The sequence below is a fragment of the Desmodus rotundus genome, chromosome 1, assembly GCF_022682495.2.
Source record: "Desmodus rotundus isolate HL8 chromosome 1, HLdesRot8A.1, whole genome shotgun sequence".
Taxonomy (NCBI): Eukaryota; Metazoa; Chordata; class Mammalia; order Chiroptera; family Phyllostomidae; genus Desmodus; species Desmodus rotundus.
In genome coordinates this window covers 82,234,501-82,240,399 of record NC_071387.1, presented here as the reverse complement: position 1 = coordinate 82,240,399, position 5,899 = coordinate 82,234,501, and the positions used below count along the sequence as shown (strand labels likewise).

At 45.6% G+C, this 5,899-nt stretch overlaps 1 pseudogene; it reads left to right on the top strand.

The window, feature by feature from the left end:
* The first annotated feature begins 4,281 nt into the window (after positions 1–4,281).
* On the top strand, positions 4,282–5,289 carry LOC112302760 (annexin A2 pseudogene; annotated as a pseudogene).
* Positions 5,290–5,899: the final 610 nt, after the last annotated feature.

Here is a 5,899-nt window from a genome sequence, read left to right as displayed (position 1 = left end):
TTGCCGCCATAACACAGGATCCTGCTGGCCAGGATCCACACCATTTCTCGTTCTCTGCTTTCCTTCCAGCTTGAACAAACAAAATGGTGGTGGGCTTGCAGGCCCCGGTTGCCCCTGCCCACCCTGCCCCTGCAATCGGAGTAAGGGGCTTCTCCTCTCGCAGGTCTTCTTTGGACCTTTTCTCCATTTACTCCCTTTTCTCAACATTATGTGATGGATAGGAAGAGAGGCATTCATGAGAATCTTCAGGCTTTGCTCACCCATTCCTCCCCCCTTATTTGGGGGAGTGTTCCAAGGTTATGAAGCAGGGTGCAGCCAAGAGGAGGGCCCCAAGAAGGGATTTGTAATGGGGTGCAGGACTCAGGGTGTCCAGGAAATATTAGAAAAATGTATGTAGGATGTCTTCACCCCCACAGGCCTGAGCCAAGGGGGATGGGACACATGGAACAGGGCCATTCAGAGCTGTTTGGGGTAGCAAGAGCTTTGCAGCTAACCCCTGGCACAGTCATTTAACATATCTATAACCTTTAACTGGTTTCATGGATGTGTTAAGTAGCTGTGGCCATGCTTTGAGCCAGGGGGATGGGACCAAATTCCACCCAGGATGGGACTGGGAAGTAACTCCCCCTGGTGACAGGGCCTGCATGAGAGCGTGGAGATGATTGGCTCCATGCCATGGGGCCACACCTGCCCAGACTTACTATGGCAGCCCAGTAAAGCTGGAAGAATACGGGGATGCTGGCAGGTGTAGCTGACTGTAGGAGGAGTCGGAAATGGGGCTGCAAGGGAAGATGGGTGCTGGGATTTAAACCTAGGCCCAGCAGCCATAGAGTAAGAAGAGACCATGCGGCTCTGAAGTAAAGAAGAGACCACGCGGCTTCAAAGTAGTAGGGAGGACCACAAGGTTTTGGGGGAGAAGGAGGAGACCACGCGGCTCCAAAGTAAATGGGGAAAAGGACCACGCGGTTCTGAAGGAGAGTAAAGAGGACCACGAGGTTTTGGAGTGCTTCTTCTTGCCACGCGGCTTAGGCAGCAGGAGAGACTTTGCAGCCATAGAGAAAGGGGAGAAAGGACTCTTGCTGGTGGGCCGTGAGAAGGTGCCACATGGCTTTGGATTAACTGGAGATTGCAGCAGCCACACAGCTGATGGTGCCGGGAGCCTGAATCACGGACTTCTACTTCCTTTCCTGAGACACGGTACCCAGGACTGGGCACAGGGAGAGGGAAGGACTGTGCATCTGTGGGTGTTCTAGAGGACTTTAGTATCTTATTGAAGACATTAGGTCATTATTCTAAGTCTGTGTAACTTTTGAATAAACAATTCCTTTCCTTTTCACCAGTCTCTGGCATTGAGAGACGTCCTTCCTCTGGCGGCGGGCATTGCGAACCTAGCAGGTGGAGGCGTGGGGGAAGGAACCTCCAGAGACAGAAAGGCGGAATCCTTTCTGTAATAATTTATCGTGAACCACCCCCACCCCCCCCTCTGCTCTGTAACAGTTAGACACTTCTTCAAATTAAGCCCACTGTTGGGTTTCTTTCTCTGACCATCTCTTTTCAGAGGTGATGGCTTTCTGCTTTCCCCTTTTCTTCACTGGCTACTGGATGATGATCATTCTGTTTGTGCTTCTCATGTCCTTGTTGCCTGTATTAGTAGAGGTGACCCAGCCACCTTTCACTGCAAGTTCTAAATGTTATTTTTAGGTGATGTTTTCAAGGGGTTGTCCTCATTTCCAGAAGCAGCATGACCCCACACTAGCTCATGGATGAGGCTCGCATACTGCCCACACATGGTTGAATCTCCTATGTTCCTGTCAGGACCTGCTTTCAAGGCATCTTGAGAAAGAGGCAACACGTGCTGCAGTTTCTTCTCCTTCCTCTTTCTCCCACCTTCTTTGCCCGTTTCCTCAAAGGAAAATGAAGAAACTCGATATTGAAAATAAATGTAGCACCAAACAGGGCGATGGCCAAATTCAGTTTCTGATCTTGGTGAGACAAAGCAGTCCTGGAGAAAACAAGCTGCCGTTGCCCCTCTCTTCAACACAGAAGCATGGGAATTGCTTGGGCCACTTTTGTGGGCAGCTGTCTCTGCATCTTGCTGTCAAAATGAGGCCAGATTTTATTTGCTTCTTCAGATAACCCGATGTCCATTTGAAAAATCACAAGGTGCTTAGGGTCTTGCCAAGAAAGATCCCTGACACTCACAAACCCACACTCCAAGAAAGCAATGGATAAAATGAGACAAGACTAGACCGTTGGTGCTGAGCTGCAATGATGTAAAAGATAAGCACAGACAGCTTGACTGGAACTGAGACTCTGACCCCCTTGTGTGTCTGAGGTGGACAGGCTGAACAATAATCAAATGTTTGCTATGGTGACAAGTGTGCTGCAGGCAAGGAGATTACCTAAGTTTTCATAATTAGGCTAAGCTTTTGTTCAGTGTGTGCAAAACTAGGACAAATTAATAAGCACAGAGTCTCATCAGGAACTTAGTGTTCTATTGGTCTGCTCCACGGCAAATCTTTATTCTGTGAGTTCATCGGTTTCAGGGACATGAGGTGATGTTCTGAGACACGCAGCAATCATTATTCACTCTGCAAATATTGTTTGGAATACAATAAATAAGTCACTGCTCAAGTGACAAATAACTACACAAATGACAGAGGACCATATGGTGGTTACAAGACAGAATTTAAAATGTTAAAGGCCAAAACATTCAAATTCATGTACAGGACCAAGGACCATCTGCTGTGAGTCATTAGCCCCCCAAATGCTTCTACAATCTGCAAGTTCACCTTGGTGTTTTCCTGGTCCCATATTTCAAGCAGAGGAAATACTTTTTCTATCATCTTCTGGTTACTTATTAGTGTTATTGTAATGTTTTTATTGTTAATTAAGTACATTGCCCTATTTTCTGCACTTGGCTTAAAGAGTGTGGTGGGTGTTGATGTACTTCTGCTTGTCCTCAGGTTGTTTTTTTCCCCCATCTCCATGTTAATTTCTCTGTTCTCGCTTGGATCCAAGTCCCCCGCCACTCACCTCTTTTGTATTTTTCTATCTCTCTTCAGTTCCCTTGGAAGGAGTCAGGAGATGGAAGATGAACGGAGTCACGTTAGGCACAGCTTTCTTTATGTACTGCACACAGGCGCAGGTGTTGGAAAGAGATGCTGAAATGTGTATCCTTGACCAGTGATTTCTAGGAAAGTGGGATGGAGCCATTCATCTTCTGAAAACAGGTCTCAAATCCTAAGCATTTATCCCTTCAGTTTTAGTCTCCCTAATGCCATGTTGTTCTTATCGACTTCTAAGCTAAAAACAAAGAGTCAAAGCAAAAAGGAATATGGACAGGGAGTCAAGCTCTTGCCAAATGCACTTGCATCACACAGGATCTCATCCTCATGGATTGTTCATGTGAGCCAGGTGCTCCTTTCAGCCTTACCCAAGTCACTGTGGATTTGTTTCCTTTTAGCTATACACATTCATAAGACATTTTCCAAGGCATCATCTTCCTATGATATTATAACAAACCACAACCGATAAACTTACATTTATTTATATCAAAAGAAAGGGCTTGAGCTAATCTTCATTGTCAGCCCAGAGCTCTTGAGAAGGTGTGACATCTGTCTTCCTGGTTAAGAGTAATTACAGAATTTGTCCATTCCCCACTGACTAATCGACGCTAAGCTCATTCTTTATCCTTGAAGAATGGTGGGGGTCTGTGGCTGCTTTCCCCACAATAGCAGAGCTGAACAGTTGTGTAAGAAGGCATGGTCCAAAAACCTCAAAGCCTCTGCTATCTAAGCTTTCACAGAACAAGTTGTGGGCCCTGCCTTTAAGGAGTCAGGTGAGAAATTTAAGATTTCATTCCTGAGTGAGAATTCTAAGTTCAAGACTCATTATCTCCAAAAATATTTTAAATTATTTTTTTCCTACTATATCTTAGTACCAAAGAGTGATATCATTGGAATTGGAAGGAGCCTTCCAAACCATCCATGCTCTCACCATTGTTTGCAGGTGAGGAAAGTAAAGTCTGGAGAGACTCTTATGAGACCCCTCCCCTCAAATTGTGGTAACCTTTTTTTTTATGCAGTCCGACTTCAAACCTGTAAGAATTAGTCTTTCTGGTGACTCCAAAGACTAAATTCAGGGCAACATTTCCAGCAGTGCCTTTGCACTGGATGCCTGTCATCAGTGGGAAAGTCCAAGTGCACCCCAACCTAGCAGGCTTTGCCTCCGAATGTTTTTTCCACTGTAGTGCATCATGCTTCCAATCTGGAGGCACAAATGACCATTAGACTTTTCAGTCTGCGTAAGCTCACCTTCAAGGTTGATCACTCTATACCCTCAAAGGCATATGGGTCAGTGAGAGCCCACACCAACTTTGATGCTGACTGGGATGATTTGAACAATGAAATGGCCATCAAGATCAAAAGTGTGGGTGAGGTCACCATAGTCAACATTTTGACCAACCACAGCAACAACAGGATATTGCCTTCTCCTACCAGAGAAGGACCAAAGAGGAACTTGAAATCAGCACTGAAATCAGCCTTCTCTGGCCACCTGGAGAGTGTGATTTGGGGCCCATTGAAAACACCTGCTCGGTATGATGCTTCCAGGCTGAAGGCCTCCATGAAAGATCTGGGGGCTGATGAGTACGCTCTCATTGAGATCATCTGCTCAAGGACCAACCAGGAGCTGCAGGAAATTAACAGAGTCTACAAAGAAATGTACCAGAGATGATCTGGAGAAGGACTTTATTTCCAATGCCTCTGGTGACTTCCACAAGCTGACGGTTGCCCTTGCAAAAAACAGAAAAGCAGAGATGGCTCTATCATTGATTGTGAACTGATTGGCCAAGATTCCCGGAATATCTAGGATGCTGGAGTGAAAAGGGACTTATGTTCCCAGGTGGATCAGCATCATGACCCAGTGGTGTGTAACTTCCAGAAAGTGTTTGAAAGGTACAAGAGCTCCAGCCCTCATAACATGTTGGAAAGCATCAAGAAGGTCAAGGGAGCCCTGGAAAATGCTTTCCTGCACCGGGTCCAGTGTAGCCAAAACAAGCCCATGCATTTTGCTGACTGACTGTGCTCCGTGAAGGGCAAGGGGACTCGAGATGAGGACCTGGCCAGAACTGTGGTCTCCTGCAGTGAAGTGCACATGTTGAAAATTAGGTCTGCATTCAAGAGACAGTATGGCAAGTCCCTGTACTACTACATCTAGCAAGACACCAAGGGTGACTACTGGAAAGTGCTGCTCTTCTTGTGTGGCAGGGATGACGGAAGCCCGTGATGTTTCCAGTGTCCACAAGTGGTGCTCCTATGCTTCCAGTTAACAATTCTAGAAAATCATCTTGCAACTAATAGGCCACTCTGTGCCCATCCTTGTGAGGATGATGTTAGCATTGCTCCCTGCCCTGTCCTTATTTCAGTTGCCTAAGCACTGACTGGCTTTCCCATCTAGTCTCTCCTTTTAGCCAAGGAAATGCACATTCCAAGGAGTAGGAAGTGAAATCTATGATGTGAAACACTTTGCCTCTTTGTGTACTGTGTTGTAAACAGATGAATAAACTGAATTTCTACTTAGTGAAAGGACTACATGTGGAAGTGTAAGCAAGGCTAAGGAAACCAAAAAGGGATGCTGGGACACTTACTTCATAAACAAAGAAATTGAAGCTTTGTGAGGACAAGTCACTAGCTCGGGGTTATAAGAGTGGTTAGTGGCTGCACTGAGATTCAAGCCCAGGAATGTCTTATTCGATACTACAAATAAAGAAAACTAATTTGCCTTCCAAAATGAGTTTTTCTCTGGAACAAAATGTCATGTTTGACTAAGTCTGAGGTTAAAAACACCTTCAAAGTAAGCACATGATTCTCCTCTTTTTTAAAACCAGACCAAATAG